We start from the raw sequence: 12,158 nt of genomic DNA on the forward strand, positions 1-12,158 counted from the left end.
CTGCCTCGGGCATGAATGTGTGTGATGTCCTTAGGTTAGTTAGGTTTGCGTAGTTCTAAGTTCTAGGGGACTGATGACCTCAGATGTTAAGTCCCATAGTGCTCAGAGCCATTTGAACCATTTTGAACCATATCAGACTCCAATTTGAACATTTAGTAAATTTGTGATAAGTTCCTATGGGACCAAACTGCTGAAGTCATCGGTCCCTAGGCTTAAACACTATTTAATGTAACTTAAACTAATTGACGCTAAGGACAACACACACACCCATGCCCGAGTGAGAACTCGAGCATCCGACGGGGGAGCCGCGCCAAATGCGGCAAGTAGCTCCTAGACCTTGCGGCTACCGAGCGCGGCCCGTTTTGTAACACTCCTCTGCTGGCGCCAGCTACCTCAGAACTACGGAACCAACTGAAAATGAAAGAGGAAGGTACAAGCATTAGCACTACACTCACTGCATCCAAAGTCACCACAAAAGAATAGGAGGAATTACTTACGGAACGATCCTCCTTAATTGTTCCAAAGGCAGCATGTATGGTGAACCACGATATTTAGCGTGATAAAATAGAGCTATTTCATACACTAACACGCAAAGGCGAGTTACAGTCCACACATTTATCAGACATAGCTCAACACACCGTGTTTAATGGGACAGTATAGACGGATCTAAAGTAAATTTCTCTAGTATTCCAAGTGAGTGTTGTTGGGCTGATACTGTATGTGGAGCGATCGATAATGCACAAGGCTTCATTCGGCTGTTCGCCGATGTCTCTGTTCTTTATAGAAACTTCCAACTCCAAGAAACTGCAACAAAACACAGTAGACCTGCAGAGGTTTTATTCTTGGTGCTAGGACTGACATTTGACACGCAAAATAAATGTATGTAGTATATTGTTCATAAATAGGCGGAAAGAACCATTACTATTGATTTTGCACTACTGCCGATAAATCAGTCGATTCAATAACAATGATAAATAAAATGTTTGGAACCCGAGTACACATAAAATGACAACCTGATGCGGAATGATTAGCTAACACTACCTATACGAATACCATAGGCCATAGTAAGATTCAGTGGAATAAAGCTTAGGAAAACTAATTCACTCACCAAAACGATAGCTCACAACGCACTCTTTCGATCAGTTCTTGAGTAATGCTTGTCTGTCTGAGACCTTAATCAGGTCATATTAACAGAGGAGTTAGAGAAGATCCATAGATGAGGATCTCATTTCATCACCGGTTTGTTTATTAAGTGCGGAAGTGTCACGGTGATGCCCATCCAAGGGCAATGGCCGATGCTAAAAGAGAGGCGTTGCGCATCAGTGAGAGGATTATTGTTAACACTCCGACAGCATATGTTAAAGAAGACTGAAGTGACATACTACTTTAAATGACCCACATCTTGAGGAATGATCAAGGTGGAAAAAGTGGAAAAAACTGCCCCTGATATGGGGCTATATCAGGTGCTGTTCCTCCCGAAAATCATATATGAGTGGAACAAGATTGGGGGTAAATCATTTTTGTATCAATAGTAGCCTCTTCCATACACTAAATCATAGAATTAAAAAAAGGTGCGTCAAAATGTTGTGGGAGAATTTGCTGAAGGACGGAAGGACAGCACAAATTTGTCCTGTCTTTATAATCGGATTATCGCAAATGTGAAAGGGGCCATATGAGGAACTGTTGGTGTTCTGCACAACAGCACGAAAAGCAACGTATAGAAACGGTTGGATCCCTGGAAAAGACGAATACCGGTAGGAGTGGTCTCGAATGGTACTCACTTACGAGTAAAGAGACCATCATTCATCGGACATATGTAGTAAAAACTCACAATTGCTGCGTGGGTCTCAATTTTCTTGTGTCTGATCTCATATTGTGTTGACTGTATGATACAGAAACACTAGTGGCCCAAATTAGAAATCAAGGAGGAAGGAATTACACTGATTGTTCCCCTTTTTCTCTTTCATTTCTCAGTTATTATTAACTAAACTGTAAGTCTGTATCACCATGAGAAAGTTAATACTAATGCTATTCGAAGCGATAAATGACGTCTTCTTTCCAGCCACGCCAGTCGCCAAATTTGTCACGCACCGCAGCGACCTGTGGCGTGGGCGTGCGCTCGTGACACCACCGACCTCACGCTGTGGGTGTGACGGCTAGAGGCAAGCACCAGCCAGCCCAAGTCAGTCGTGTAATTTAAATTGACCAATTTGCCACGTGTGTGCCGCCTCTGCTCTAATAACTGTTGCAGCGAGGGCTAAATATGGAAAAACGTTTTTCGCATCTGTTTGCGGCAGCTAATGAAGCTGACACCGGGGAATCATGTTATCACGCCTCTTCTACTAGCTGGAAATAAATTGCTCGTTAGATTAGCGTTTAACAAGTTTGATAATCGCATCTCATTCGCCAGGTACAACGTTGGCGTTGTCGCTGGAGCGTTGATGGGGGTGTCGTGATGTGCTCGTCCTACACATTTTCCGGTCGGTTCGTCACACTTCTGGTAAAATAGGCAGATATTTGTAGAAGCTACTAAAAAATACGTGTCTAATTTCATCCTGGCTAATTTTCCCACGTGCTGGCTAGAGCAGCCACCTACGTAGGTAACTGGTTCCTAATAGACGTTGTGCGGTATAGTCCCAATATGGCCACGCTTTTCCGTGTCACTGACCCATAGCAGACAATGGTTAGCAGCAGACAACTAAATACAGCTCAGACATCTCCCCTTAACTTTATGCTCGCGAGCCACATGCCAAATGAACCGCAATTAACGTTTTTACTGGTTTCGATTTGTAGGCAAATCCAGATTTTCATCAAGAACTCGTGATGAAAAAATAGTTGCAAAGTGTATGGGAAGCTCCATGTGACTGATTACCAAGCTCAGCCACTGAAGGGTATTCCAGTTCTGAGAAGCTACAGACACCTGCGACCGTGTCGAGGCTGTACGGTCCACGAATCTTGTAGGACCGCCGCTCCAGAATGTGATGCCGTGGACATTCTAAGCTCGGGAAGCAGTTGATAATGAACGGCAGAGTTGGTCACGGAGTGGACCGGACGTTTCGTGCCATCGTGGAGAGTGGGGTTGAACAGGAAGAGAAGAGCGGGGCGCTCAAGTAGGTGAACCGAGCTGACTGCTCTCTGTTATCATTGAAGTTTCTGTGACATTTTGATACAAAAATCTTCAGAATGCATCTAAAATAAGTCCAAATTCATTACAGAATCTTATATACGAAACATGTTTTGGGTCTCGTAGGACATAAGGAGATTTATTTCTCTAAGAAGAAGAAACTGTTGTAAGGGCGTTGGAAGGTTTGAACATCATGACTGAAAGGAATGTACTAGGGATGGTGTCGGTTCTGATGTAGAAAGCAGGACAAATATATTGAGAATAAAATCTACGTTTTTCTATGTAACAAAAAAGAAATATATTTGCTGTGAGAATTATTTGGAAACATAATATTTTACTGACATTAAATCCTATCAGTAACTATGTGCTGGGTGTCTATAATTAAAGTTCCAGTTTTAACACGCTGTAGAAAGAGAACCACTGCTGAGAATGACGCAAATTTAAACAGCGTAAAGAAATTAACGAAAATTTAACCTGCAGATTGTGCTGTGTCAGAATATTCAGACCAACAGATGTGCGCACACGGCTGTTCCTCAATTTGCGCCCGAGACGCCTAACATGACTCTCTCCATGAAGGATCACGCGCGCTCTTTCACAAGAACGGTGACTGTGCACCAGTACCCCTGCAGAAGTTTTGGACAGTCAAGGGTGTGAAAAAAGACAATGACCCGATGTCTGTTAAGGATTTGGAGAAAATGATTACAATATTCGGAAAGATAGGTTCGTTTGAAGTGCAATGTGGCAGAGGGAGGAATGCAGCTGATCAAACGTCTGTCGAAGATGTGGCCACAGCCCTGCCGTAAGATGGGTAGCTGCTTATTGATAGCAGGTTTAAGCATATGACTATTAATAATGGAACGAGACAATTATTATCCAAACTAACTAGAAGCGTCAACAGGAGTCAAACATAATGTATTGAAAGAGAGTGCCCTTTTATGTTTTTTAGGTATGCTACTGCCGGTTAAGACTTGAATACATAGAAGATTGAGGTAAGGAAGTGATTCGTTATTCGAGCTTGATCCCATATCGTAGGTGAGACACAAAGTATATGTTTACCCAAGGGATTTGGCAGTGATTACCCAAGTTTATTTGCGCATCCCTAATAAACAGTGACGTTGATAAGGCCTCCGGCCACGGCTGAGTCAATTCCGTAAACATGGTGATACTTTAAGAGGCTCTTACAACGGGGCCGACATCAACGAAGCCGTGACCAGCATAATCAATCGCAACGGATCAGATAGGCATCTCCCACAACTTACCAAGCCACAAGTCTACAAACCTTCGCATCTAGATCTGGATCCTCTTTGGAGACCATGGTTCTCCCGAAAGAACGATGAATTTATGTTCCCTTATAGACATAGATTTAGCTCATCAGTTCGCTGTACATTTCTTCCCATAGACCTATTGTGTCTATCGTAATATACCAGCATTCGGTGTGCGCGTTAGTAATCTACTCTATTCTATTTGTAATTGGACACTAAGAGCATTACTGATTTAGTATTGAAAACACCTACATTTTATAACACCAGAGTTCATTTTTTATGTGCAATGGAAAGCGTAAAAGTTTTCTCACTTTTCATGTCAACAAATTTATGAAAGAACACAACCAGCTACTAAAACGAAGGTTTTCCGTTCATTTAAAATGAAAAGGGTCACACTTAGCAGCACATTAAAATTTACCATACAAACCGCTCTATTTACTCACTTCTTTTAATGATAGATAGGATATGGGGTGAGAGAGAAATTACTGCCAGTATGCTCCACAGGAATTCTAATCTCCGTTATCGAGCCCTTGTTAAATTTAAGTTACAGACAGCAGAACAACTTCATATACTTTTTCTATGTTTCTTTTCTAAATTACGGAGTTTAGAAAGAGTAATGTCCTTTTTTCCGTCAGTATCTACCTTCAGCTCTTAGAGTATATCCGTAACTCTTTTTAAGCAGTAATGTGGCCCATTAAAACTACAGCTTCTTTCCTTTAAATTATATCGAGATTTACTTTCAGCTCAAATTATTTAAGGTGGAAATATTAGAATAGCGCTCTAGAAAAGTCTGTAAAGGGCCTTACAGATGTTCCTCTTAACAAAAGCGTTGAGTTCATCTAATTTATCGGATTCTTCTAGTCATCCTTCTCACCATTGCTTTCAAAGACCGTTCCCACTTCATAATACCTGGTAAAGATAATCCTAAATATTCAGTCAACACGACAGAAATATTTCTTAAGGTCAAACGTGTTTAATAATGCGAACCCCGTTCGAGATAATTTCTCCTCTATTTAACTGGAAGTGTGTCGTTCCCTTGAAATAGATATATATAACAAAGGAGCAGTTGTCAGTTAAAGTTGCAGAGCCTTACTTTGCATAAAAGGAAAAGTTAGATAACAAATGAATATGCTAGGACAAATTACAAAGTTGCCTCGATAAACTATTATTTACTGCGCCACCAACAACACCCCCACCCCCTCACTCTAATCGTTACTTTCCCTACAACCTTATTCATAAACTCAACCGTATACATAAACCCATGAAACAAACTCTCGGTAAACTGAGTTCTAATAGATTACGAAACATGTCAACAGATGTTTGTGAAACTGAAAAATCGAGCAGAACTAAATCAACAAATTCTTCTCCGTACACTGTTGTCTGTACCCACTGTTGATCTCATTCTATCTTACTGAACTGTCATTCAGACATACTCACGCCTAATAACATACATCGCCTTTTGAGACAGAATCCACCCTGCCACGCACAGTGATTCATAGCCCTAGAGAAAGCTTCCGCGCGCTGAGGGTTTATGCGTGAAACCATCGCCTCGTCAAGCCAAGCTGCACGCGTGTAGTGAACAGACATCATTTTTTTTATGGTTGCGTGACTCTGATTTTTCTCAGGAACTGAATCAACATGTAAAATTTTATGATCAGACATGGCTGGCTTCTACAAAATTTCGAATTTTATAGTGGGACGTGATACTTTCTTTGGAAGGCAGTAAGTTCTCGTGGAGCGCTGTGGAACCGTAATAGGGAAATTTGAGACTCCTAAACATGATAAACTCATGGTTTGTCACAGAGCATTCAGAATCATAGAACATTATGTATTTTTGACAAACGGCTATTAACTGATAAAAATTGTGACTGTTTTAATATTGCGAGGACGTACTGAAAAGTAAAGCTTTCTAAATAAAACAGACTTTATCAACAATCTAATCTGTATTCTTCATTTCTACATATTTATTTGTCTACATAGTCACCATAGCGAAGAACACCTCTCTCCCAACGAGAGACCAGATTGTTGACAGCGTCATTGTAGAATGTTTGACTTTTTGACGGAGGCACAACCACACCTCTTCTTACACCAATTCATCAATATCAAACTAAAGTCCTCGAAGGCGTTCTTTAATTTTTGGAAGCAGATGAGAATCGGGCGGGGTCAAGACGGGACTAAAAATGGTTGAAATGGCTCTGAGTACTATGCGACTTAACTTCTGAGGTCATCAGTCGCCTAGAACTTAGAATTAATTAAACCTAACTAACCTAAGGACAGCACACACATCCATACCCGAGGCAGGATTCGAACCTGTGACCGTAGCGGTCGCTCGGATCCAGACTGTAGCGCCTAGAACCGCATGGTAAGTCCGGCCGGCCAAGACGGGACTCCATGGAGGATGATCGATAACAGTGAACGGCGCAGGAGCTGTGCCTGTTCTAGCAATGCCATGGTAATGGAGAGTGTGCTCCATGTGAGAACGAAAATTTTTAATTCGTGCTTTCAGTTATCTGAGGGTCTCGCAGTACCTTGTAGAGTTTATGGTGGTGCCTTAACACATGAATTCCGAATCCACCTTGCCTTGCGTCTGTGTTACCGACGATTTTGTCTGACGAGTTCATCATCCCGATTCCGAGGAGTCTACATCTACATCTACATCTACATTCATACTCCGCAAGCCACCCAACGGTGTGTGGTGGAGGGCACTTTACGTACCACTGTCATTACCTCCCTTTCCTGTTACAGTCGCGTATAGTTTGCGGGAAGAACGACTGTCTGAAAGCCTCCGTGCGCGCTCGAATCTCTCTAATTTTACATTCGTGATCTCCACGGCAGGTATAAGTACGGGAAAGCAGTATATTCGATACCTCATCCAGAAACGCACCATCTCGAAACCTGGCGAGCAAGCTACACCGCGATGCAGAGCGCCTCTCTTGCAGAGTCTGCCACTTGAGTTTGCTAAACATCTCCGTAACGCTATCACGGTTACCAAATGACCCTGTGACGAAACGCGCCTCTCTTCTTTGGATCTTCTCTATCTCCGCCGTCAACCCGATCTGGTACGGATCCCACACTGATTTGCAATACTCAAGTATAGGTCGAACGAGTGTTTTGTAAGCCACCTCCTTTGTTGATGGACTACATTTTCTAAGGACTCTCCCAATGAATCTCAACCTGGTACCCGCCTTACCAACAATTAATTTTATATGATCATTCCATTTCAAGTCGTTCCGCACGTATACTCCCAGATATTTTACAGAAGTAACTGCTACCAGTGTTTGTTCCGCTATCATATAATGATACAATAAAGGATCCTTCTTTCTATGTATTCGCAAGACATTACATTTGTCTATGTTAAGGGTCAGTTGCCACTCCCTACACCATGTGCCTATCTGCTGCAGATCTTCCTGCATTTCGCAACAATTTTCTAATGCTGCAAATTCTCTGTATACTACAACATCGTCTGCGAAAAGCAGCAAGGAACTTCCGACACTATCTACTAGGTCATTTATATATATATATATATATATATATATATATATATATATATATATATTTTGTGAAAACCAATAGTCCCATAACACTCCCCTGTGGCGCGCCAGAAGTTGCTTTAACGTCTGTAGACGTCTCTCCATTGATAACAACATGCTGTGTTCTGAGTGCTAAAAACTCTTCAATCCAGCCACACAGCTGGTCTCATATTCCGTAGGCTCTTACTTTGTTTATCAGGCGACAGTGCGGAACTGTATCGAACGCCTTCCGGAAGTCTAGGAAAATAGCATCTACCTGGGAGCCTGTATCTAATATTTTCTGGGTCTCATGAACAAATAAAGCGAGTTGGGTCTCACACGATCGCTGTTTGCGGAAGCCATGTTGATTCCTACAGAGTAGATTCTGGGTTTCCAAAAATGACATGATACTCGAGCAAAAAACATGTTCTAAAATTCTACAACAGATCGACCTCAGAGATATAGGTCTATAGTTTTGCGCATCTGCTCGACGACCCTTTTTGAAGACTGGGACTACCTGTGCTCTTTTCCAGTCATTTGGAAACTTCCCTTCCTCTAGAGACTTGCAGTACACGGCTGTTAGAAGGGGGCAAGTTCTTTCGCGTACTCTGTGTAGAATCGAATTGGTATTCCGTCAGGTCCAGTGGACTTTCCTCTGTTGAGTGATGTCAGTTGCTTTTCTATTCCTTGGACACTTATTTCGATGTCAGCCATTTTTACGTTTGTGCGAGGATTTAGAGATGGAACTGCAGTGCGGTCTTCCTCTGTGAAACAGCTTTGGAAAAAGGTGTTTAGTATTTCAGCTTTACGCGTGTCATCCTCTGTTTCAAAGCCATCATCATCCCGGAGTGTCTGGATATGCTGTTTCGAGCCACTTACAGATTTAACGTAAGACCAGAACTTCCTAGGATTTTCTGTCAAGTCGATACATAGAATTTTACTTTCGAATTCACTGAACGCTTCACGCATAGCCCTCCTTACGCTAACTTTGACATTGTTTAGGTTCTGTTTGTCTGATAAGTTTTGGCTGCGTTTAAACTTGGAGTGAAGCTCTCTTTGCTTCCGCAGTAGTTTCCTAACTTTGTTGTTGTACCACGGTGGGTTTTTCCCATCCCTCACAGTTTTACTCGGCACGTACCTGTCTAGAACGCATTTGACAATTGCCTTAAACTTTTTCCATAAACACTCAACATTGTCAGTGTCGGAACAGAAATTTTCGTTTTGATCTGTTAGGTAGTCTGAAATCTGCCTTCTATTACTCTTGCTGAACAGGTTAACCTTCCTCCCTTTTGTTTATATTCCTATTAACTTCCATGTTCAGGGTTGCTGCAACGGCCCTATGATCACTGATGCCCTGTTCTGCACTTACAGAGTCGAAAAGTTCGGGTCTGTTTGTTATCAGTAGGTCCAAGATGTTATCTCCACGAGTCGGTTCTCTGTTTAATTGCTCGAGGTAGTTTTCGGATAGTACACTCAGTATAATGTCACTCGATACTCTATCCCTACCACCCGTCCTAAACATCTGAGTATCCCAGTCTATATCTGGTAAATTGAAATCTCCACCTAAGACTATAATGTGCTGAGAAAATTTATGTGAAATGTATTCCAAATTTTCTCGCAGCTGTTCTGCCACTAATGCTACTGAGTCGGGAGGTCGGTAAAAGGAGCCAATTATTAACCTAGCTCGGTTGTTGAGTGTAACCTCTACCCATAATATTTCACAGGAACTATCCACTTCTACTTCACTGCAGGATAATCTACTACTAACAGCGACAAACACGCCACCACCGGTTGCATGCAATCTATCCTTTCTAAACACCGTTTGTGTCTTTGTAAAAATTTCTGCTGAATTTATCTCTGGCTTCAGCCAGCTTTCTGTACCTATAACGATTTCAGCTTCGGTGCTTTCTATCAGCGCTTGAAGTTCCGGTACTTTACCAATGCAGCTTCGACAGTTTACAATTACAATACCGATTTCTGCTTGGTCCCCGCATGTCCTGACTTTGCCCCGCACCCTTTGAGGCTGTTCCCCTTTCTGTACTTGCCCGAGGCCATCTAACCTAAAACACCGCCCAGTCCACGCCACACAGCCCCTGCTACTCGTGTAGCCGCTTGCTGCGTGTTGTGGACTCCTGACCTATCCAGCGGAACCCCACCACCCTATGACGCAAGTCGAGGAATTTGCAGCCCACACGGTCGCAGAACCGTCTCAGCCTCTGATTCAGACCCTCCACTTGGCTCTGTACCAAAGGTCCGCAGTCAGTCCTGTCGACTATACTGCAGGTGGTGAGCTCTGCTTTCATCCCGCTAGAGAGACTGGCAGTCTTAACCAAATCAGATAGCCGCCGGAAGCCAGAGAGGATTTCCTCCGATCCATAGCAACACACAACATTGGTGCCGACATGAGCGACCACCTGCAGATGGGTGCACCCTGTACCCTTCATGGCAACCGGAAGGACCCTTTCCACATCTGGAATGACTCTCCCCGGTATGCACACGGAGTGCTCATTGGTTTTCTTCCCCTCTCTTGCTGCCATATCCCTAAGGGGCCCCATTACGCGCCTGACATTGGAGCTCCCAACTACTGGTAAGCCCAACCGCTGCGACTGCCCGGATCTTGCAGACTGAGGGGCAACCTCTGGAACAGGACAAGCAGACATCTCCGGCCGAACATCAGTATCAACCGGAGACAGAGTCTCGTCGGTTCACACCTGTTGAGGTAAGCATCACCGTTGCCTTCATTACGAGCACGAAAAACCCAACGCATTATTATCCTTTGGAAATAAGGCACATAGAGCATACAGGAAATTAGTTTGTAACGTACTCCATACAGCATCAGTAAAGCTACCATCATGGGTGAAAGGGATACTTTTTTCTTTCATGATGTAGTAATTTGGAGGGAAGACCTCATGAAACCTAGTGTCCAGTAACTGTATAAAAAATGTAACCTTCAGGTTAAATTACTACTTGATAAAGAACATCGAATAACCTGCCTCCAAACAATCCTCCAACTTGTGAACTGCAAGGCACAGTAGACCGGCAAGTTAGAGAGATGACAGATGCAATTACTAAGAGTAACTGACGTGGAATAGATACCAGCCCCCTTCACCCCATAGCCTAGTACAGATGTCCACTCATCTATGGCTGCGAACACTCGGAAATCAAGTAGCACTCCAATCTGCACACCAGCACGGTAGAGCTAAGCTATACCTGTTCTATAGCATTTATAGAACGAATTGGATGTGATTAGTGTATGCGTTTCCGTGTCATCCGTTAACAGACATTTTATGATCAGAGAGACCAGCACGTCAAGGCAACTTACAAAATTCACTAACCTAGCAACTACTCGAGGCTTCATCTGTGTGTATAGAACAGAGAAAAATGTCTGATTCTGCTACTATACAGATCTTCCATGACAGTTCTAATTCATTGCGTATACCTGTATGTCTGAATTATTTTAAAATTCCCACCTTGGTAACATGATACTGCAGCTATTAGTTTATCATTCACTGACGGAAAAACAGAAAAAATAATTCATGTAAAACAAGGAAATTTCTGGAATAGATTCGTCTAGGTAACACATTTAAGTGATTAACATTGCAAGAACGCAACATCAGCCATTTCAAATGTGAAACCGGGCCAGGTGACGCAGTGGCTAGCTCAGTGGTCTTGTATTCAGGAGGACGACGGCTCATACCCACCTCTAGCCATCCTGATTTAGGTTTTTCCGTGATTTGCCTGAATCACTTGAAGTAAATGTCGGGATGGTTCCTTTGAAAGGACACTGCCAATTTCCTGACCCACCCTTCCCTGATCCGATGGGACCGATGACCTAGTTGCTTGGTGAAATGCTTGCACATAAATAACCGATGTGTCGACCAGAATGTTGAACGCTAGCATACAGTCGTACATGCGGTGTTGTACATGCACCGGATGTCAGTTTGTGAGGTGGAATTTCGCCCCTATTGTAACTGGTCGTTCATCTCATGCTGTTTGTGGATGATGCTGGAGTTGTCGACTAACGGCGTCCCGTAAATGCTCGATTGGAGACAGATCTGATTGATCGAACAGGCGAAGGCAACATGTCGACACAATGTAGAGCATGTTGAGTTACAGTAGCGGTAGTAGGCAAACGTTACAGTGTTGGAAAACACCCCATGGAATACTGTTCATGAATGGCAGCACAACAGGTCGAATATTGCGACTGACGTACAAATCTCCATTGAGGGTGCATGGGATAATCACGAAACTGCTGTCATACGA

Source organism: Schistocerca gregaria, chromosome X, assembly GCF_023897955.1.
Source record: "Schistocerca gregaria isolate iqSchGreg1 chromosome X, iqSchGreg1.2, whole genome shotgun sequence".
Lineage (NCBI taxonomy): Eukaryota > Metazoa > Arthropoda > Insecta > Orthoptera > Acrididae > Schistocerca > Schistocerca gregaria.